This window comes from Lemur catta, chromosome 3 (assembly GCF_020740605.2).
Source record: "Lemur catta isolate mLemCat1 chromosome 3, mLemCat1.pri, whole genome shotgun sequence".
In the NCBI taxonomy this organism is placed as follows: Eukaryota; Metazoa; Chordata; class Mammalia; order Primates; family Lemuridae; genus Lemur; species Lemur catta.
In genome coordinates, this window is record NC_059130.1 from 9,340,687 (window position 1) to 9,365,283 (window position 24,597).

Here is a 24,597-nt window from a genome sequence, read left to right on the forward strand (position 1 = left end):
CTTGCTTGATCTATTGAATAAGCGTATATTCATTAGTCTTCCTTTACAAAGGGCTGCTAAGCAAGAACAATGTCTTTTATCTGTTTTCTGTGCATCTAGCACACTGTGGGTGCGTAATAAATGTTTAATGACATCAAGGCATATGATAAATCAATACTGTCCTAAAGATATTACGGGCAAAGGGGCTGCGTCCTGAATGGGGACCTGGGCATTCTACACCCATGCTACCAAAAACAAGAAGTGCAGATCTTAGTGTTTGCCTGAAATTGATTTTTTTTAATATACAAAACCCTAAGAAGTGGAAATAGGAAGTAGGAACACACAGATTTGAAACTCCTGGAAACTCACTGAATCTTCTGAATGTCTGACACCAGCATGTCTAGTTCAGATACTCAGTAAATAATTGTAGAGTGAATGCCTATCACTGTGGGCTAACAAACTTCATTTACAACTGGGTGATTGGATTTGCCCTCAGGAGAACATTTTCCTGAGTGATTCTTAAATCCTAGAATATCTCTGTGCATGTGGATCCCTGTTGCATCATGACCAAGCCTGGAAGTCCAATGGTATTCCTATAGAATGATCATTTTTTTATTTCTAAAACAGGCAATTTTACCACAAAATTATTAATAAAAAATATGTATTACCAATATATGAGCCATACAGATTTCCCCTAGTTCCTAGCCTACTGGAGTTACCCTGTGCAAAAATCTTTGAATAAAAATGACTGAAACATCCATCCAACATGTGCTAGGAAACCCTTTATTCTATCTTCAAGTCCCTGTTATTTTCAAGGTTCTCGGAGGATGTTCCTATCTGCTCATTACCTCTAGTTCCAATAGCCTACATATCCTGTCTTCGTTCTGTCTCCCCCTCTTCCTGCTGTTCCCTCTCCCCCACATGAATCTCAATATGTGCAACAGAGATGACTCTCAGGTGTGCAAAAATACCCCATTTGTTTATTTTCTTTACCTAAAAAATATGGGTTCAGTATTATTTAGTATAAGTTTCTCATTTCACCTTCTTTCGTAGCAATCCTGTTTGGTAAATACTGTTGCTATCCTCACTTTACAGATAGGGAAAGTGAGACTGAGAGAAGTGAAGTAACTTATCTAAACTTTTACCTCCAGTACACAAAGTGCTAGAATGTTGCACTCAAGACTTCTCAGTCTGCTGTAGTTCACTGCCTCCTTCCTCACAGCTACCATAGAAGTGATGCACTAACGGTGAGCACTCTCCGAGTACTGCCGATAGAACAGCCCTCTTCTGAGTCCTTTCTGTGTATCACTCCACTTACTCTTCGTATCAGAAACACAAGACTTGCACTATTATTGTCCCAATTACATGAATAAGGAAACTGAGGCCCAGGGGTTAAGAAGTTGCCCATAATCAGATAGGTAGTTAATAGTGGACTCATAATTCAACTCCAGGCAGTCTAACACCAGAGACCTTGTGTTTTCCCTTTTGTAAATAGTTTTATTGAAGTGTAATTGACGTACAACTGCACATATCTGAAGTGTACAGTCTGATAAGTTTTGACATATGTATACATCAGTGAAACCATCACCATAAGCTAAGCTGTGACAATATGTATTACACTCAAAAGTTTCTTCATGCCCCCTGATCAACTGTCCATTTCTACAGATTTCTTTGCATTTTCTAGAGTTTTATATAAATGGAATTACACAGTAGGACTCTTTTTTTTAGCACCACAGGAATCCAAATTGCATGGACTCATTTTTATTGCTTCTTTCACTTGACATAATTATTTTGGGATTCACTCATGTCATGTTTATTGTTGGTTTGTTCCATGGTTTATCCTATTGATGGACACTTGGGTTGTGTCCAGTTTTGGGCTATTACAAATAATGCTGTTATGAACATTCATGTACGAGTCTTTGCATGGGCATACGTCTTTTGGGTAAGTATCCAGGAGTAGAATGTCTGAATCGTATGTTAAACATACGTTTAATTTTTTAAGAAGCTGTCGAACTGTAATTCACAGTAGTTGTATTACATTCCCACTCACAATGTTTGAGAGTTCCAGTTCCTCCACAACTTTCACTCAAACTGGGTATGGTCAGTCTTTTTAATTTTAGACATTTTAGTAGATGTGGGTATCTTGTTGGGATTTTATTTGATACCTTCCCAATGACTAATGGCATTGAACATATTTCTTTCTTTATTTTTTTGTTTTGTTTTGGTTTGTTTGCTTTTGTATTTTTTAAAATCTATTTTTAAAAATTTATTTCAATAGATTTAGGGAGTACAAGTGTTTTTGTTACATGGATAAATTGTATAATGCTGAAGTCAGGGCTTTTAGTGTACCTGTCACCCAAATAGTGTCCATTGTACCCAACAGGTAATTTTGGATCCCTCACTTCCCTTCTACCCTCCTCCCTTCTCAGTTTCCAATGTCCATCACACCACTTTATGGCCATATATACCTGTTGTTTAGCTCCCACTTACAAGTGAAAACATGTGGTATTTGTTTTTCTATTTCTGAGATACTTCATTTAGAATAATGTCTTTAGTTCCATCCAAGTTGCTGCAAAAGACATAATTTCATCCTTTTTGATGGCTGAGTAGTACTCCATGCTGTATGTGTGTGCATGTGTATGTGTGTGTGTATAGACATATATATACACACCACATTATATATACACTCATCAGTTGGTAGGCACTTAGGTGGATTTCATATTTTTGCAATACCAAATTGTGCTCTGATAAACATTTTGGGTGCAGGTGTCTTTTTTAATATAATGACTTCTTTTCTTTTAGGTGGGATACCCAGTAATGGGATTGCTCAATCAAATGATAGGTCTACTTTTAGTTCTTTGAGAAATCTCCATACTATTTTCCACAGAGGTTGTACTAATTGACATTCCTATCAAGCGTTTTCACTGTATCTGAGCCAACATCAAAAGTTTTTTGACTTTTTAATAATGGCCATTCAGGCAGAGGTAAGGTGGTATCTCATTGTGGTTTTAGTTTGCATTTCTGTAATGATTAGTGATGTTGAACATTTTGTTCATGTTTGTTGGCCATTTGGTTTTCTTTTGAAAAAAATATGTTCATGTCTTTTGCCCGCTTTTAATGGGGTAATTTGATTTTTTTCTTGCTGATTTGTTTGAGTTCCTTGTAGATTCTAGATATTAGTCCTTTGTTGGATATATAGTTCACATTGAACATTTTTCATTTGCTTATGTGCCATACGTCTTTCTTGAAACTATCAGTTCAAATCTTTAGCACATTTTTAAAACTAGGTTTGTTGTTTTCCTATTATTGAGTTTCAAAAGGTCTTTATATATTCTGGATGCACATCTTTTATCAAATACATGCTTTGCAAATATTTTCTTCTAATCCATAGATCTCTCACCATGTCTTTTCATTCTCTTAACATTGCCTTTTGAAGAGTAGAAGTTTTTAATTTTATCAGTTTGTTCTTTATGGATTACACTGTTGGTGCCATACATAAGAAACCTTTTTCTAACCCAAGATCACTAAGATTTTCCTATATTTTGCTCTTAAAAATGTATAGTTTTAGTTTCACATTTGTAGAGTGAATAAGCATATATTGAGTTAATTTTTATAAATTGTGCCAGGTATGGATAGAAGTTAATTTTTTGCATGAATATCTAACTGTTTTAGTATCATTTGCTGAAAAGACCATCATTTTTCCACTGAAATGCCTTTGCATTTTTGTCAAAAATTATTTATCTATGTGTGATCTATTTCTGGACTCTATATTCTGCTCTCTAATCTATCTTTATACCAATATCACATTGCTTTAATTACTGTAGCTTTATAAATCTTGAAACTGGTAGTATTAATCTTCCAGCTTTGTTCTTTTTCAAAATTGTTTTGACTGTTCTAGACCTTTTACATTTTTATGTGAATTTTAGAATGAGCTTGCTGATTTCTTTAAAACCAAAAAAGCCTGCTGAGTGTTGTGGGTTTTTTTGGGGGGGAGTAGGAGTTCCTTGGGATTAAATTGAATTCATTGATAAGTTTGGGGAGAAGTGGCATCTTAACAATATTGAGTCTTCTGGCCCATGAACAAGGTACAGCTCTCCACATATTTTAGTCTTTTTTAATTCTTTCAGCAATTCTGTATGTTCATTTCTGTATAGATCTTATACATATTTTATCAGATTTAATCGTAAGTATTTTTGATGGTATTATAAATGATTTTTAAATAAAATGGCTTTTATTTCAATTTCCAATTGTTACTATTAAATAGTAGTTAGATATACAGTTGATTTTTATACATTGATGTATCCTGCAACCTTGCTAAATTCACTTATTAATTCTAGTACCTTCTCTTAGATATTTTACACAGACCAGAAGTCAGAAATGGTGAGAATGAGCATCTTATTTTGTTCCTAATCTTAAAGAGAAAGCATTTAGTCTTTGATCATTAGATAAAATATTAAATAGAGATGTCCTTTATCATGTTGAGGAAGTTTCCTTCTAGTCCTAATTTGCTGAAAGTTTTATCAGAAATGGATAATGAACTTTGCCAAATGTTTTTCTGTATCCGTTGAGATGATCATATATTTTTCTTTTTAAGTTTGTTAATATGGTGAATTACATTTAATACATTGTTGAATGTTAAAACAACCCTGCATTTCTGGGATACATCTTAGTCATGATGTATTATCCTTTTATATATTTTTTAATTTGTTTTGAAAAAGTTTTGTTTAGAATTTTTACATGTGTGTCTGTGAGGGATATTGGCCTATACAGAACAGATTCTAAAGCTTCTAAAAGGCTAATTAGAGAATATTGTGAACAACTTTATGCCTAAAAATTAGGTGAAGTAGACAAATCCTTGAATGGCACAAACAAATAAAATTTATTCAAGAAGAAATAGCTTAAATAGCCTCATATCTATTAAAGAAATGGAATTTTTAGTCAGAAATCTTCCCATAGAGAAAACCCCCAAATCCAAATAGATTCATTGGTGAATACTAGAAAATGTTTAAGAAAGAAATACTAATGCTACAATAACTCTTCCAGAAAACTGAAAAGGAGGGACTACTTCCTAAATCATTATTTGAAGCAAGTAATACCCTGGCATCGAAATAAGACAAAATCTTTATAAGACAGGAAAATTATATTGTGAATATCCCTTATCCAAACTACTTAGGACCAAAAATGTTTCACAGTTTGGATTGTTTCAGATGTTGAAATATTTGCATTATATATACTTACCAGTATTCCTAATCTGAAAATCCAAAATCTGAGCATTTCCCTTGAGCATCATGTGGGTGCTCAAAAAGTTTCAGATTTTGGAGGCTTTCAGATTTTGGATTTTCAGATTTTGAAAGCTGGGTTCTTCCTATCTACACTGTGACCAGGAAACTCTCCAAGGCAGCAAGCTAAGGCATTCCTTAGACTCACCTCGTTGGTTTCCTGTCCTCCGAGGTAATTGCCCTTCCTTGCCTGATGTCTTGAAAACATTTTATGTATTTTATCTTGCCTTTCTTCACTGTTGTTCTTTCTGGTAGGAGGGTAAATATAGACCCTGTTACTCCAACTTGGGTGGAAGTGGAGGTCCTTCTAGAATCTTTGTTTTGTTTTTTATCTGTTGGTTGGTTTAGAGATGGGGGTCTCTCTATGTGACACAGGCTTGACATGAACTCCTGGGCTCAAGGTATGATCCTCCTGCCTCAGGCTCTCGAGTAGCTGGGACTGTAGGTGTGTACCACCATTCCTGGCTTGAAATCCTTGTTCTCAATTAATGTGCTTTCCAGGCACTTCTGACATGATCTACAGGGTACTGTTGACCAGGTGTTTATAAATGCTAGATTCATTGGCTAAAATGCCTTTATTGGATAAGAAAGGTACACATTATTATTAGCTCTTAGCCAACAGTGTTGACATATCTTTTGATTCTGAGTCAAAAAGGGACCACTGTCCACAATGAAACCCACTGAAGTGCCTCCAAATTCATAGGTCATAGATTGATCATTTGACTGAAAATTGATAATAAGTGGATTTTTAGCTACCCCAGCAGGAAGTGAATGTGAACTTTACCATATTAGACATCAGACCAGCTCATAGTGACACTTTTTGGTATTCATGTTTTTGTTCTTTTAACTGTTTTCTCATTGCTGTAAGTTCTTGTTCCCAACCCCCTTCTTCCTTTTGTTTGCCTTTTCATCCTTTTGTAGAAAAGAAGACAGAGAATAGGTGACTACAGTACATTTGATCATGACTCAGTTGCTCCTAGTTTATGTCTGCATAGAAAACAATAATAGTAATGACAGTAATAGCTAACATTTATTGAGTGTTTACATTGTGCTAGGCACTCTTCTAAGCACTTAACTCTTGTTAACTCATTTAATCATCAAAACATCCATATAATATATTGCTATTGTATTCCCATTTTATAGATAGGGAATCTAAGGCATTAAGATGATAAGAAAATTGTCCAAGGTCATATATCTAGTTAAAAGGACACAGGATTCCAATCAGAAAACCCTGCTGAGGAGCCCAAGATCTTACTTTCTGCCTGGGCTGTCTCAACTATGGAATTCACATCTGCCCTGAATTCTGTTTTTGTCCTGAGTTTCTGACATGTTTCATTCCAACTTTTAATTTGTATGACATGGGACTTTCTAACCTCGTTGCTGATGTATTACCTAGAGTGAACTTGATTGGATAATTCCTTGGCCTTCCTGGTCCCAACCCCAAATTGCTCCTGCTGCTGCCCAGCCGCCAGCCCGGCACGTGTCAGTGCCTGTTGCTCCTCTCCTCTTCGTGTTCACCACTCTGCTCATTCCTAACTGTCTGAGTAAAACTTCTTGTATGAAGATCACAGCCTCTGCTCACTTACCCATTGGCCTAGCAGCAGAGCCTCCTTTAAAATACCAGTGAGGCAGGAGGAGCAAGGAGATGCAGCTCTGCCATAGGGGAGAGTACAGTGCCCTGGACTCTAGGGTCCCACTGACCCCTCCTGCAGGATTACAGGGGCTACTTAAGCTGCTTGTCACATACCTGTTCTCCCCAATTGTGGACACATACTTCCTTAGGACAAGGTTGTTAAACTTCACAACCCTTGAGAGAGGGATTGGGGAGCATGGGGGTACTAAACCAAGAGTAAGTGACTAGTTTTAAAGGCTCACGTTGAACGCCCAGAAGGCTCATGCAGTGGCGCTGTGGCGGTGGGGAAGGGAGGATCATCTCCATCGCCACCAGCTGGAGCTTCCCGCCACCACCACTCCTCACAGCCCAGGTTCCCAACTCCCTGGCTCCGGAGACAGAAGAAAGACCCTCCTGATTTCTCCAAAGCCCACCTCGTTTCCTGCATCAGGATGATTGTCTGGGGACATTCCATCTCTTCAAGGAAAATTCTCCTTCCTGTCCGCCTCTTGGCCCATAGGAAGACAATTGCTCTGTGCAACAGTGCATTTAAGTCTGTCCAGTCCTCCACAACGTCATCTCCGGGGCACCAAAGTCCCTTCCAGATCGTGTGCACCAAGCTCAGTCTGGTTCCACTTCACAGCATTTTCTCCAACAAGGAGATAAGAGATCATTCCACCACACTCCTGCTTGCGTCCTGCACTCTCCTAATTTCCTGTGAGCAAGTGCTTGAGGGAAAAAAGATGCACGCATCTCCCAAGGGCAAGTGAGCATTTTCAGGCATGGGGCAACATAAATTGTGCTTTACTGGGTAGTTTCCTCAGAAACTTGGAGGTGCAAACGATACACCAAATTTACATCACTAACCAGAGAGCTTATCGTCTCAAGCTGAAGCATCCACATTCGGGTTATGTCCCAGGATCGGGGCTTTCCCAAGAAGAGTGGATAGGTATTCCCATCGCTTACATGAGTGAAGAGCTCACCGAAGTGTGATTTTGAGAACCAAAGTAGATTTTGCCACACAGATATGATCCATTGCTGATGTTTCTGGCAAAGCCGCCAATTGACAGTTTTGTAGCTTCTTTTAATATTAAAATGTGCTCTTTACCAAATAAACATCCTCAATTAATGTAAGTGCTTATTTTTGGAAAGAGTTGAAAAGTGGAGTTATTTTGAATGCTTCTGAGGTGGAAACTGAAGCTCAGAGAAATTAAACAACCTGCCTACCCCAGCGCAGCGCAGCCCAGGTGAAATAACACCAGGCTCGTGGGAGGCTGCAGAAGCACGTCTTGCTCCCAGCCTCGGCACGCTGCCTGGGACCCCTGAGGATGTTTCTGATGGGGTGAAAAACTGAAGGCATAGCCAGGGGAGAAGATATATCCAGAGACGTAGCCGGGTGATTGCTTTAAGGGAAACACCCCTTCCTAAACAAGGGATCAGAATGCAAAAACCAAGGTCAAACGGTCTAAATGAAATCATCAGCAAATGCAGAAACCATGCTGGATACACATTAATCCTGGTTAAAAGCAGAGATTCATATCTGCAGTATGTGGGGCAGGGGAGCGGCCTTGGGATAAAGAGTCACAGTCACAGCCGTAGGAGCTGGGAATGAGGTGGTTCGACCTGGTCCACCGGCGCAGGAGAGCAGACCTGGCTGCAGAGCCACTGTCAGGCTCACAAGAAGAATGTCAGGGAGAGAGAAAAGCTTAAGGTGCAGGTTCACGGGTCAGGACAGACTAGAGACAGAGAGGCTGGTGTGGCATAGCTGAGGGTGTCTTGACGTACTTAAGTCCCTAGAGCCACTGGCAGAAGCACCTGTTCCTCCTGGCTCTGTCTGGCAGTTTGTGGGGCCAGCCTGCCTGCTTTCTGGCAGGGTCTTGACACCAATCAATGGTGACTGCACCGTCCCACATACAAAACAGAGGGCACTCTGTCGGGCAGATTCACTGTCAACCTCGTATCTTACTCTTTGTCATAAAGCCCTTGTGTTTACCAGTGCATTAAATATAACCCTGCAATAGAAGATCCTCATTTTCATGCTTGAAATACATTATCTAATGGCATATCTATTTGACTTTTACTACATGCCTTTCATTCCTCTAAGTGAGGTAATTGACCTTTACTTTGCTACCCTGTGGATTAAAAGGCTACACCACACTCTGCATTTGATATTTCCAGTCCTGCAGGAGAGGCAATTTCCATTTGCTTTTGTTGCGGGGCTACTCTTCGGGCGGGCCCGTAAATGAAGGGAAACCTCAAGGTCTGGAACTGCATTGTGGCAGTTATTGTCACCATCATGTGGCTTTTATTAGAAAAAGCACAGGTCACTTCATTTCCATGGCCATCTCTATGGAATCCTAAAGACTACGGGCCTGTAAGACTCCAGAACCTTCTGCCTTCGTTGCAGATGATATATCCTTACTCTCTGAGGATCAGGGATCAACAACCTCCTTTAGATTTCATTCGAGCACCTGCAAGTTTAAAATCATGTACAAATGACACAATTTGTGAAAGAGAAAAATGTTAGTGTTATTGGTCATCCTAAGCCAGGTGTACTCAGAAACCTTTTCATGTGATAATTTAGCACCACTGTTACACAGAACTCTGTAAGTCAGCAATTTGGAAGCCTTGACTTTCTCTGGTGCCCTACCAAGCTTTCCTTCCCACAACCAAAATGGCAACAAGAATAATGAAGATGATGATGATGATGGGAATGGTGATAATGATAGCAAATACTTACTATGTGCCAAGCACTGTTTTCAAATGCTTCAAAGATCATAATTTGTTGTTCTTCTTAACTATCTTGTGAGGTAGATACTATTATTATCCAGTCTTACCAATGAGGAAAGTGAGGTACCTAAAAGTTAAGTAACTTGTCCAAGGTCCCATTGTGAGCAAGTGGTAGAGCCAAAACTCAAATGGAAGCATTTTGGACTTGGGAGACAGAAGGACCTGGATACAAGTTTGGATCCTAGTACGTGTTGGACACATTGCATAAATAATGAGGGTATTTCACTACCTACTACCCCAGTTCTAGAGGGTTCTTAGGCTTGGTCAGTTAGCTTCTAGAGATACAAGGTTTTTTTCCCAACACCTCAGGAGGGATGCAGGAAGCCCGGGGTGAGACAGTCAATCAGTGAAGGTTTGTTACGTAAAGAACAAAACTCCCTCCCACGTGCTGACTAAAGGATCGACAGACATAGATGCTGGGTGTTCAGAGCTTCTTCCTCCTGGGAAGACTGCTGACTGGTCACTGAGGTCCTTGAGCCAACATCTAGCAATCGAACGTGTCCTTCCTGCGGTGCACCTTGCAGTCTACTAACTCTTCCTTGGCTTCTTCCCTTCTCTCTTCCTAGTTCTGGTACCATCTGAGACAAGGATTTGGGTGTAAATAGCATATCTGGGAAATAATTCCAGAAATCGCTGTAAGAGAATGAGTAGTAAATAGAGCAGGAAGGAAAGTCAATAAAGGCACTGTTCTCAGAACTGTCCTCCAGAGGGGCAAGGAAACTGGAATATTTATCCTCAACCTCCATTCCTCATCGTTTGAGGGTTGCTCCTGGGAAGGTGGATCACCTCTGGCTTGCTCAACTTGCTGGCCAAGCACCAAGCACGCTGAGGCAAGAAGCAAGAGACCAGGAAGGTGGCTGTTGGGGGAACCATCTGCGGTGACCTTCAGGGGACGCTGCAGGAAAATTTGAAAGGCAATGGTGCTTTTGCTGCACACTTTTTATCTCTTCATTCACAGAACTCTATTCTCTTCTCCTTCTGTCAGATGACTTTGATAGCCTGTTAAAGCCACAGCAGAAATCCTTGGCAACTAAAACAGGGCAAAATGATCTCAGTTTTTCAATATTTGAAGAAAACAAGTTGCCTTACTTTGTTTAAAGTATTGCTATAGGATTTGGGGAGAGAGGGCAGGGAGGTGTGTGGAGAAGAGCCAAACCGTTATGTTTCCGTATGAAAACAAGTCTGGTTTTATACCCTACTCCACGTAAACTCTCTAGAGCTGAAGTTTTCTTTCCCTGTTAAATGGGAATAGTGATACCTGCCTGTCTCTCTCTCCCGAAATTGCTGTATAGATGAAATAAAACACCATCAGGAAAATGTACTCTTATGAATGCATGTTTAAACGCAGAGTAAGTTCAATAATGCTAGCTAATTTATTATTGTTATTGCTATTGTTATTACTGTGTGGTTTTCACATTTCCACAGTGAGGGGGTGGGATCAGATGATTCTTGCAACAAGCATTTATTAGGAGCCTGCTGCATACCAGGCACCATGCTCAGGACCTGGGGACTTAGCCCTACCCATCCCTACCTGTCCCCTGCCTTCGTGGAGCTCACTGTCCTGTTTCCTTTCCTCTACACTACAGAGCCTCATGGTGCACCAAAGTTTCTTCCCATTTTTCTATTAAATATAAAACAAAAATGAGAAAATCTAATGACCCTGGAGAATGAGTTGAAACAATACATCCTTTCTATCTGTGAGTATTGTTCAGTTGAAGGGTTTGTTTTGTTTTGCTTGTTTATTAAGGTTCAAGTCTCAAAAATAGTAAAATCTTAACCACAGGCTCTTATATATTGTCAGTACATACTGTGAGTGTTTAACAAATATTTTATAATGATTGATGATGACATCAGGTGGGAACTAAAACTTGTCACATACCAACTTATGAGCTGTTTATGGTGATACCTGACATGTTATCTCATTCAAAAGTCACAATAAAACCAAATCCATAGCTTATTATTATCTCCACTTTACAGATGAGGAACTGAACTTAGAATAGCAAAGTCACTAGCCTTTGTCAAAAAGTTTAAAAGTGATTGAGAGTAGATTCAAATCCAGATCTCTCTAACTCCAAAATACAGCACCTTTCATATTAACTAAAAGATCAGTTTATTTTACCAAAAAAAAAATTTTTGTAAGCATTGCATAAGGTTAGAACTGGAATGGGCTTTGCAATTATCTAGCATATTCTATGGCCCACCTCCTAGTGATAACATTTCTCTATTTTCCAATGCTAAATCCTTAACAGAAAAATCTAGTTGGCCCAGCTCATCTTTTTAGGACAGACCATAAGTTTCAGGTTGCTGCTAAATCCATGAAATAATTGCTTTTCGGTCATGCATCCAGTCTAACTCAATCAGCTTGGGAGCAGAGAAGTAACATGGTATCTTATGTGTTGTAGTCAGGTGTATTAGTCAGGATCTTTTGGTTACAAGTGATAGAAAAACAATTCAAGCTAGTTTAAGCCAAATAAAAACTATTTTGGCTGACATAACTAGGGATCAGGTCACAGCTAGATGGAGTGGAGCACGGGCTACATAACGTCTTCAGGGCATTGTCCCCGGCTCTTGGCTTTGCTCTCCTGTGTCTTGGGTTTTTTCTAAGCCAGGATTTTCCATGTTGTGGCCAAGACGGCCATGAGCAATTCCAGGTTTATGTTCTAACAGGTTAGCAATACTGTAAGAAAACAGGACTTCTTTATCCCATAATCTCAGCAAAGGCCCCAGGGCCAATTTTCACAGGGATTGGGTCCTGTTCCCATCCTTGAAGCAATCATCATTGTGCCAGGAAGATAGAATAGATTGATGAGCTGAGCCTGGTTTCTTTCCTTCTCCTGGAGCTGGAAGTTGGAATTCCTCACCTAAACCACTTAGCCCGAGAATGAGGAGGGGTGATCCCAAAAGGTTATTACCCAAGAAGGAAGAAAAGACTGGGACATGTGAAAGTTACAGCACGTGGAGTCAATATAGTTTAGATATTGCCAGTCAAGCAGCCAATCTGGGACAGTTTTCAAACATAAAACAAACCCTTCACATTTCAGAGAAATTAGCCCCAGAGAGCCAGCCTAGCCCGTGGAACCCAAGTCCCTTGATTATATAGCACTGGACTCTAAAATGTGATTTTGATCCATGTTAATTTTAAATTTCCCTTTTCATTAAAACATTTGTACACATTTGGTGCAGACCCACCTCTGTATATTTAACCATATAGATAGAAAGACCACATGCATTAACTATGGTTAGGATAGTGTTGATAATTCAGTAGCCACTATCTCTGTTTTCTTGGCCATGTCCTATCTCTTGCATCATTTCAGAACTCATTGCTTTGTTCATTTCCATTTTCAGGGTTATTTGCCTTTTTTGCTTTAGAGCCTTTGTTTCTAATCTCAAGTGACGTACTTTGAGTCATTGGTCATGACAAGTAAGATAGACCCCTTTGGTGGGTATGGAGTTTTCTCCTTTTCTTTTCTCTTTTTGTAGGGTGTTTATTTTTATTTTTATTTATTTTTGGTCTTTAAAACTTGAACTTTTCGAAGGCTTGTTAACAAAAGTAGGCCACCAAATAAGGGGGAAAGAAACCAAAGGCTCAGCTAGGTGCACTCTTCTGTATTGGAAATCATTTTATTTCTCAGAAAAAGGAGAATTAGAAGAAAGCTATTTCTCCCAATTTTCCATACCACCCATGGGAATCTAATTCAATTTCCTCTGAAATTTTGTTGTAAAAACTAAAAGTATAAAATAAGGTTGCTATAGTGAAATGGTATTCTTTTACATAGATTTGACTCTTTAAAAAAAAATCCGTAGTCATGGAGCTATTTATTCAGTCTGATTCATTTTTAATCAGACTCTAATATAGCCATTTGACAAAATAAGACCTCTTTTAAGTGGACAAGTATACATATTTAAAAGATATAAAAAACTTACCTGATAATCTAATCTAATAAAGAAATGCTACAGAGCCAGGTGGCTCAGCCCTCGAGCCAGAGCCTGGCTGAACTCTGTGCCTTTGCAAAACCCAAGAGAGCAGTAGATCTATTTCTGTCCAATTTTTCTCTTATCCCAGTTTCTCTCAGAAAAAAAAATTATATTGCTTAACCCAAGGAAGTATATAGAAAATTATCATGGTATAGTTCACATCAAATTGCAAATAATAACCTAGGTGAAAGAAATATTTCACTTATGTGATTCTATAAAGAAGAAAAAGAAAAGAAATATAGCAGTTGATTGCCATAAACCACAGCATGAATGACTATGTGTGAAAATAACTTGAATACATCAAAAATCTTTGTAAGTGCTAGGATTGTTTCCTTTAATCTCCATAGCAATCCTGTATCATAGGTACTAACAGTAAGTAGTCCAGGGTTACAGGGGAGAAGACTGAGATGGTTGGGGGCACCCAGCATGCTCTTGGTAGAGCCAGGACTTGAGCTCAGGCCCCTCTTTCTCTAGAGCTCGAGATCCTAATACCATGTTGCCCCGTTTCTCCTACAGGATCTGGTTACTTGAACTCTAACCATTTATATTTCCAGGACTAGAGACTCCTAAATTTTCTGTTTCCTCCAAAAGACATAGAATATAAAATTTACCCCACGTGTGCATATATTAAGCATCTAGGGCCATCTATTAATTTCTAATTGGCCTGGGGTTAGCTAATTTTTAACTTAACAAGCTCTTTACCTCCCAGTCTTCAGTTTGACTGGTTGTGCTCAGAACAGCGGCAGTCTGGATTGCGGTAATTGTCGTGTTATGTCATTTATCCCTCAGCACCCCTTATCTAACCAGGCTCCTCGTGAGTTTAGTAAAGGATCACAGAGCACCAGCATATCTCTGCATCAATCTCAGGCAGTGCATTGTCTCACATTTTTAAGCTCCTATTTTTATTTTATAGTCATGATGCTCTAGCCTCCCTAGCAAGCTTAGAAATAGAAAAGGGCTATTTTAAATATTATCTAAAAGAACAAGCAATTTAGTGAATCATGTAATCTGATGCTTCACTATAGATAAGTTTAGGGTCTCAAGTAAGGTTTAAATGGAAGTTTTAGAGGGTTTTTAAAATGCCAGGATGTCTAAATCATTTATTACTTAAATGTGCATGAAGACTTTCTGGTCCTTGTTCCATCAAGTTTTGGGGCAAGCCAGTTGCCTTACATATTTCAAAAAAAAAAAAAACACATATAAGATCACAGTGTCTGTGAAGAAATGATCAAAATCTTGGCTTTTATTTTACACTCCCAGAGAAAACTGTGTAGCAGTCAATTCTCTCCTTAAGAAACAAGTCTATACCAATCAATTTTCAAAAATAATTCTCCCAAGAACAGAACTCAAAAGAGTAAATCCCATCAGCCAGGGGCCATATTAGGTACTCGTTATACCTGTGAAAGAATGAGCTCAAGAGCTCTGTGGAAATCTGCCCTCTTGGTTTACAGAGTGGCTTCCTAGAGTCCAAATGTCCCTTTTTCTTTCTTTTTTTTTTTTTTTAGAGACAGTATCTCACTTTGCTGCCCAGGCTGTGGTGCAGTGGTGTGATCATAGCTCACTGCAACCTCGGATTCCTGGGCTCAGGCAATTCTCCTGCCTTAGCTTCCCAAGTGCGAGGATTGCAGGCACACACCACCACTCCCAGCTAATTTTTTTGAATCTTTTGTAGGGACGGTGTCTTGCTCCATTGCCCAGGCTGGTCTCAAACTCCTGGCCTCAAGCAATCCTCCCACATTTTCCTCCCAAAGTGCTGGGATTACAGGCTGTGAACCACCATGCCCAGCCTGAATGTTCCTTCTTTCATGCATGCTTCTCCTATAATACAGGAATTCAAACATAAGTTGCTTGTCTAGCCTCTTTGTTGATATATTGGCATGTGGTTGCTTTAAAAAAATATGTTATAAACATATATCTATTTCACATTGAACTCTGGCCATTGCACATTTTGGAAAAACACATATGAAAATGTTTTTGCTTACCAGTGATAACTACCATTAGACACTGGGTTTGTATTAATGAAGGAAGGAGTAGTTGAATGCTGGAAAGATTGGAGCCCTGTCTTTCCTTGCGGGATCAGGATCAGGCCAGACCCATTTGGCATTTCATGATCTGGGGTTTTGCTATAATCTTGTGCTTAATTATACAAGTGATAATAATAATATATTTATCAAGTGCTTACTACATCCTGTGTTCAGATACCAGTTAAGATGTGCGGAGACAGACTCATGTTAGCAGTGCCCCAGGGCCGGGTTGGTGGCCTCTGCTCCACACACCTGCTTCCATCCACCTTCCCCTAACTGCAGTGGAGACAGTCTGAGGACCAGGGCACATCGCCCCCACCCTGCCTCTTCCCCATTTCTGTCATAGTCCATGTGATCCAAGGTGGCTCGACACTGTGTTCATGCTCCAGGAAGTAAATGGGAAATGGAGGATGGAGTCCACCTCATCAGGACACAGCAAAAATGCCACAGATACCACTCCTGTTCATATCCCAATGGCCAGACCATAGTCATGGCCACACTTAGCTAGAGGAGGTGCTAGAAAGTGTGGTCCTTATACTGGTGACTGTGTACCCAGCTAAAGCTGTACTGCTATAGAGAAAAAGAAGAATGCATCAATTAGCAGTCTCGGCCTCGGTGTATCATATCATTTAATGCTCTCAACAATCCCTATGGTAGGTATTTTATTATCTACAGAGGAAGTAAACTGAGCTTAAGGAATTTGCCTAAGTTTCCTGCTGAGGCAGGGCTGTATGATTCCAAATCTCAAACTCTTACCCACTGTTTTCTATTCAATTTTATATAAATACCATACTTCTTTGAATTTTTTTATTCTTTTAAATGGACAATTCAGTAGGTTTTAGTATATTCAAAAAGTTGTGCAACCATCACTACTATCTAATTCCAGAATATTTTTATCATTCAAATAGAAGAAAGCCCTTATCCATTACAGTCAGTCCCCATTTACCCTCTCCCCAACTTGTAGCAACCACTACTAATCTGCTTTCTGTCTCTATAAATTTGCCTATTCTGGGCATTTTATATAAAGGAAATCATAGATTATGTGGCCTTTTGTCCCTTACTTGTTTCACTTTTATTCTTTTTATAGCAGAGTAATATTCCATTGTATGGATACACCACATTTTGTTTATCCATCCACCAGTTGATGGACATTGGGTTGTGTCCACTTTTTGGCTATTAAGAATAATGTTGCTATTAACATTTATATACAAGTTTTTATGTGGACATGTTTTCAGTTTTCTTGGGTAAATACCTAGGAGTGAAATTGCTGGATGATATGATAACTTTATGTTTATCTTTGTGAGGAACTGCAAGACTGTTTTCCAAAGTGGTTGTACCATTTTACACTCCCAAAAACAATGTGTGAGAGTTCCAATTTTTCCATGTCCTTGACACATTTTTTTCATTATAGCCATCCTCATGGGTGTGAAATGGTACCTCACTGTGGTTTTGATTTGCATTTCCCTAATGTCTAATAAGGTTGAGCATTTTTTCATGTGCTTATTACCTATTTGTATGTCTTCTTTGGAGAAATATCTATTCAGATCCTTCACCCATCTTCTCATTAGGTTATTTGTCATTTTATATTTCAGTTGTTAGAGTTCCTAATATAAAGTTCTGGATGTAACTAGTAAGTATTATAGAAACCATTTTAATAGAGTTAAATTGTTTAATTATTATATGAATACACCAATCAGTAGATTTGACCGAACTTACAAACAAAATGTGAGCTCAGTTTGTGAGTACAGTTAGTATTAGTCCAGTTGAAGCCAAAGATTCCCAACAGAATACTGATGGAAAGGAGAAGGCTTGCATAAAGTTCACCCCGTATTTCAGTTTTTCTGTTCATCGTCGGAACTCTGACATACTGGTGAGCTCTGCAGTGCTTCACAAACCTTACTATGCATATAAATTACCTAGGGATCTTGTTAAACTGCAGATTCTGATTTAGTGAGTCTGGGAGAGATCTGAGATTTCTAACAAGCCCTCTGGTGATACTGAAGCTGCTGATCTATGGACCACGCTTTGAGTAGCAACCTTAGAGTATAAGTATTAACATCATGGTCTAGAACTGTGGTCCTAATCCTTATGTGACCCAGTTTGTTTTGTTCTGGTCTCAGACAGAGTGATGCCCTAGAAAGATCTGGCCTTTGGAATTGACTCTTGCCAACCACTTCCCAGTGGTGTATTTCTCTGAGCAAGTTCCTTTACTGCTCTCAGCCAGACTTGTTGCATCTGAAAATAACAGACAATTATACCTCCTTCTTAGGGTGATAATAAGGATGAGATGAAACGATGTACACAAAGCATCTATACAGTTCCATATATAGATGGGCCTTGATAAATGTTGACACTCTTTCTTCTACCTCCCTTCAATGGTAGAGGCTGCCCCTCTGACTCTTCAGTGCAAATGCATCATCATCATGCAGAGACAACTAAGTGTTCTTACCCTACTTCCCTATATTGTCATGATTAGATACAAAGAGTAATTATTCTATGTAATAAATGTTTACAGAAGGACTCAGCCCATGTCAGTAGCAGTAGCCATAGTAATTATAGAAACAATAATAATTGAACCTAAAATTTATTAAGAACTTTGTGTCAGATACCACCCTAATGGCTTACATGCTTTCTGTCATTCAATCCCCACGACTGTCCTTTGTTGTTCCTGTTTTACAGAAGAGGCAGCTGAGCCTTAGCCATGCTTAGGAAGACAGAATGCCCTCTGTGGTCGTAAGAGCAGAATTCTGGAGACAGGTTTCCCATGGTCTGAATTTCTGCCCCACCTTGCACTAGCTGGGATTCTTAACCCCTCAATATTCAAATGCATCATCTGTAATCATTAGTGAAAATCACATGGGATTATTGTAAGGCTTGTATGAAATAATGTGTGAAATATGCGGAAAGAAAAGCACTTAGTACAGTGCCAAGTGCTTAGAAGTATTCAGCCATGTTAGCTCTGTTCAGTTGTTGGGTTACTTATCCACCCATCACAGCAAGTATGTGGCAAAGGTGGGATTTGGACTCAGGCTGTCCGATTCCAGTGTCGTAACTCATAATCTCTAATTTATATTGCTGCATAGCTCCCATTTCTAATAATATGTTGAGGTGGGAACCAGAAATGATGTGAAGAAAGTCAAGGAGCTGCAAAGGCAGAAAAAGTATGTGAGAGGCATTGTATAATTTATCACCTTTTAAAAAAGATATTTGCACAGCTCCAATATTTGTGCTAACACATTTTCTAAAAACATTCCTATAGCTAGTGTCAATCCAAGGTAGAAGGTGTAATCAGGGGCTGATCCAGCTTTTGTAATGCCTAACGCTCATGCTCTTTGCAAATAGGGGAACCGGGGGCCTCATTAATAAAAAAAAAAAATCTTCATTAATAAAAATAAATAATATCTTAATTGTACAAACTATACCAAAGCATATGACCACGTGAACATATCGCATAGGATCCTCCTCGGAGCCTCGGAAGGGCCCCGAAGCTAAACTTCATTCACTTCGTGATAAATCCTCCCATGGTGCAAATGTATCCAAGACCCTGCCCTGCAAAGCAGCCAGTCTGGCCTCCCTTCCTGTTTTGCTCCACAAAGGACCAGTTTCTAACTTTTTGGTCTCATTACCTCTACTTGAAACATTAATAATAGGCTATACAGACCTCTAACTCACAGGAAATTCTGGTGGATAACACACTTCCCAGAATAGATATATTAAGTTACAAAGAAGAACGAGGCAGACGGTGTAGGTTTTTCCTACCTACTGGCAGGTGGCACAGAACTAAATGTTGGAGCCTTTTTATAAGCAAGATTCAATTGACTTGTGACAGCTGGTCACTAAAATACAGGAAGTGCAGGTCTGGTTGAAAGCAAGAACACACTGGTGTTCAGGAAGTTTGCATCACAGACTAGAGCTCACTCTTTAAAAAGTCTGTTTTAGTGACGCCCTTGTTTGACAGGGTCTGCTGCGTGTCGCTTGCACACAAGTGGATCTTCAACGTCCACGCAAGTCAATTAGTTGTATCTGCGTTGCCTTGGTATGAGCCATGGGTGTGTAAACAGAATCTGTGAATAGGACATCAGATACGTGACTGCTAGCGAATGCTTTTAGGTCTCCACTCGTACGGCCCCTCCCCTGCCTACTGCGACAGTAGACGCGGGACCTGGATGGCCATGGAAATGGATGATGAATCGGTCAGAGACAAGTGGGATGTCACAGAAACCTGCCCTCCCCCGTCACAAGGCCAGAAGTCACAACACCAGGAGTCGACAGCAATCTCCCAGCCTTGTGAAATCCATCTCTTCCCCCGCTGGAGGAAAAGCCACTCTGGCAAGGGCTCTAAATAACTGATTTTAGCGTCGAATTGGAATGGCGGAGGTGAGGATAAACTGAGCTGTGGAAAGGGAACGGGAGCCACTTACAAACACAGGCCAATCTCCTGGAGCCTCAGTGTCCACTTTCGACGCTCAGCCCCGGCACAGCTATTGTCATAATGACTGAGGAAAGAGAGCCCAAAAGCTGAGCTGGGTCACCGGATTTACTGCCGGGGAAGTTATAGTTTTAGCCAGTACTCAGGTAACGCTCCCCCAAACTTCAGCTGAACAGGGCTAGTCGTCCTGGCATGAGGAGGTGAAGCTAAAAGATGCACGTTCCAGAATAATTATGCTACGCAAATGCTTTCTTTTTCCTCTCCACTAAGCTGTGTTCTTTTCCTGGGTTTTTCGGGCATCGTTTTAGGATGCCCTTGTTTTAGGTTTCAGTCACCTGCTAAATCCTCTGGAGTTTAACTTAAATTAAATTGGGTTTATAACATCTCACGAATTTTATAGAGTGGTTATGAAAACCAATGATGAGGGCATGTGGCAGTTTTCAGCACACATGATGGAGGGTTTGATTTACTACAATGCCTATTAATTCTCTATTGTTACTCCGTTGCCGTGCTAGACATAGTAGAACATGCACGTGAAGTTCCTGCTTCCAGGAAGTCTACTTGTTTATTATTAATTTGTTTAATTATCAAATATATTTTGAGCACTTATGTTCCAAGCACCTTGTCACGTGTTGGCGATGTTACAATAAATAAGGCAGACGTGACTGCTGGAGGAGTTTATCCTCTGGTGAGGGTGACAGAAGAATAAACAATTAAAATACAGCCTACATCTGCCTACATCTGTAGCAGAAATAGCATGGGCTTTAGTATGCAATTAGCCTTGCCTTATGTCATAGGAGCACGTAGGAAAGGCATCTTGGTGGGTCAGGGAAGCATTCAGGTAGTTGATCTGCTGATATCAATTAGGAGCCAGACACTGCGATATCCAAGTTAGCATTATTCGAAGGGAAGAATTATCTAGATAAAAGAGGTGGGGGTAGGAGAGTAGAATGTTACATGCAGAAGAAACAGCTTATAAGATTACCTGAAGGCAAAGTTTGAAGAACTAAGTATAGAGTTAAGAGTGATACAAATGAAGCTGGAGAAGGAACAAGACTCAGGTTGCAAAGGGACTCACCAGCCATGTTACAGAGCTTGGACTCTGTCTGGAGAATACTGGGAAATCTTACAATGGTTCTAAACCAGGCACGACCCACATATATTTGTGTGAAAGATTGCTTTACTATTGTGTTGAGATTGGTTAGAGAGGAACACAGCTGGAACACTAAATTCTGTTGAGAAGCGATGGTAATAAACCAGATCAAAGATGATGATGATCTCAACTAAGGAAGTGATAATTGCAATAACAGTATGGATCTGAGAGATAATCAAGGAAGAGGAATCTGAGGACTTGGTGAGAGACTGAGTAATGACAGATTAGATGTAATAGGAAAGGGAGAAGAAAGAGTCATTTTTGGCCAACTGGGTGGAAGGTGATACAATTTACTGAGACAGAAAAAACAGAGGGAGGAGTAGGTGAGGAGGGAAGCCAAAGAGTTCAGTTTTGGACATGTTGAGTTTGATGTGTCCAGGAGTCATTTTGGTGAATAAATCTGAAGCCCAGGAGAGAGATCTATGTGAAGATACAGATCCTGGACTTACCAATGTGGTGACCAGATATTCTTCATTTAGTATAATGGAGGGAGGGGGTTCCATGGATCCCTTGGGTAATAGACAATCTCTGCATCTCCTAAAATGTATTCAAATTTTTGAGCTTATTTTATATATATTTATTGGGAGAGGGGAGATAAGACAAACTTGCTTTAAAAGGTCAATAACTCAAAGTTAAGGATCCCAGAGAGAATGAAGGGACAGCCTAGATAAGAGTGCCCAGGGAGATGTCCTGACTTTTCTGGGCCAAAAATCAGACAACAGAACAGGTAAAGAACAGATGGAAGAGGGTCCTGAAAATGAGCTCAGGTATCATCAGGGAGAGGGTCAGAGGAAAGGGAGTGGTCTGAGGTCAATGCCCCTGACAGGTAAAATAAGGGAAGGAAAAGTATCCACTGGATTTTCAACAAGGAGGTCATGGGTGATCTTGGCAAGAGAGGCTGTGGTCAGTTGGAAAGAGGGAGTGAGTGGGAGGTGAGAAAACAGAGATGGCAAGTGTAGGAAACTCAGGAAGGGAAAGGAGAGTGCTAAGGAGGTAGCTGGAGAAGAAGACCAGGTACAAGATAGAAGATGGGAGAGACTTATGCAATGAGTACAAACATTTAAAAGCACAAAGAACCTTAAATAACAATTAACCAAACCAAACACACAGAAGCATTTGAGGAAGTCATAAAAGTAGAGCTCAGGGTGTCTATGGTGGTCAGGATAGATTTCAGGGAACAGCTATGAATTGAGTTGAGCCTTGAATGATTAATAAGCTTTTGGCCAGGTGAGAATGAGCCATTAATTGGAAGAAATCTGAGAAAAATAAGACTAAACATTCATCTATTCTCCTTTTACCTCCCTTTGTTATTCAAAGACTATTTTCTCAGCTAATATAATATCTTTAGAATGGAAATTGCCTGTAACTCAGAGAGCAGCTACAAGTATGAAAGTATTAACAGTCACAAGATATATAACCCAATTTACAATTACTACTTGCATTTTTAGTCTTCACACATGAAACCAGCATATTCTTTGGGGTCACATTGTTCATTTCCTCATTTGGAATTGTTAACACCAGATATGGTGCTAAATCAATATAAGCTGGTGCTTCTATCACTTAGGTTTCAAACATCTCCCTATATATAAACACACCCATAAATAAAGGTGCTAATGTTGGAAGGAGAGAGATCTTTTAATAAGCAACCTAGCACAAGTAATTCCCTGCATATAGGAGGTTGTTTTAGAACCTCGCACATAATTAAACACTGTCTATTTAACTGAATTATTCTTCTCTTGCCTTTTTAAGAGAATGTACAAATGTTAATTTTCAAAGGTGACATTTACGTGTCTAAGTTGAACAGGTATTATTTAAATAGTAGCTTTCCAGCTTATTATAATTTATAAGTATACAGAGGGTGGACTGTAGCCAGAAGTATTATAAATTGTAGTAGATACCTAAGGCAGCTGAACCTTGGTTTCCCCAGAGATGGTCATTGCTTTAGGGGCTACAGCTTTTAGTTAGAAGAAATCCCAGTATCTCTCAGTAACAGTCTTAGCCATTCCTTTTCTTCCTTGTCACAAGTGTGGGTCAGTGTTCCAAACAGATCATCAATGCACAAAAGAGAAACCTGGCCATTGCTACACAGGCATCAGAGAAGCCATCACCAGCTACTGTTAAAGAATCTCATTTCCTACCTGATGTAGAGTATTCTGTTATTTTCCCCAGTTCATGACATCTACTTCAAAAGAAAAAGAAATTAAAACACCACCATATTTCTTTGTCTTTGTGAAACTTGAGTTTCTGTACTTTGGTCCTAGTTCCTGGAAGAGGCCAGTTTGTTTTAAAACACACACGGACACACACACACACACACACACACACACACACACACACACACTTTCAGGTTCTGACTCAGGTCCTATCTTGGCGCTGTATCCCCCAACCTGGGTGCCACGCTCTCTCCTTTGTATGAACACATCTCTCCTCACATATGTTATTCTGACCTCGGGTCATGGTCGTTCTGTCAACTTAGGTTTTACTTTTCCAGAGGATGTGACCCATGCTTGGCGTGATACAATTTATAACCTGCTGCCTCAACAAATATCAAGTTGGCCTTTGCAATTTTGTCGTCCAAAACTTTGGATACGGGGATGTATTTTTGTGGAAATTGCATATTCCATCGTTGCCTCTCAGATATCACGGCTTTATTACAGGCAGCAAAGGCAAGGCCTTTGCTAATGACTTCAAACCCCTGCCACACAAAGGGTTGTTTTTTATTATTTTCTGGGATTCTAAGCATCTTTTGTTAGAGTGGTTTGGCCGGTTTCTGGGAGACCTTTGTCTCCTGACTTGCAGGGAGCCCCGTGTCTGAGGGCGACTGCCTCCCCTCCCCGCAGGTCAGTCAGAGGCCTTAGCGGAAAACCTCTTCCCATCTGAGGAAATGTCATTTTAGAGCCCCGAATGAGAACACTTGATTATAACCTCTTGGGTTTATAAGTCTGAATAGCAAACTCTTTTAATGTTTATCATTCTTTTAAACAAATAAGAATTGTCCTAAGGATTGAAAGGAAAAAAAGAAGATAACATTGTTCTTTAAACCTGGATGAAACCCAGATGAAATTGTCATAAATTCAATAATATCACAGAAAAACCTCTCAGCAGTGGCAATATTTTGGATACCTGTCAGGAAACCTTTGATTATGGAGCACAGTGGCTTGGTGGGAGCCTCAGGCCTCCACTGAACTGCCTGGTGGTGCTTCTCAAAGCACAGTGCGAGGACAGACTGCATCATAACAAGCCCACACCAAAGGCACTTGTTGAAAAGATTCTGAGGGCCGGGCCTGCAAGTCTGCATTTTACCAAACGCCTCTATGTATCACTAAGCACCACACAGTTTGAAAGCCACAACCCTG

The 24,597-nt window shown here is 39.8% G+C and overlaps 1 protein-coding gene across 12 annotated transcripts in view; it reads left to right on the forward strand.

The window, feature by feature from the left end:
- The window catches only part of NTNG1 (netrin G1), a 320,109-nt gene that overhangs the window by 213,286 nt on the left and 82,226 nt on the right, over window positions 1-24,597 (forward strand). The gene's annotated exons all lie outside the window — the stretch shown is intronic.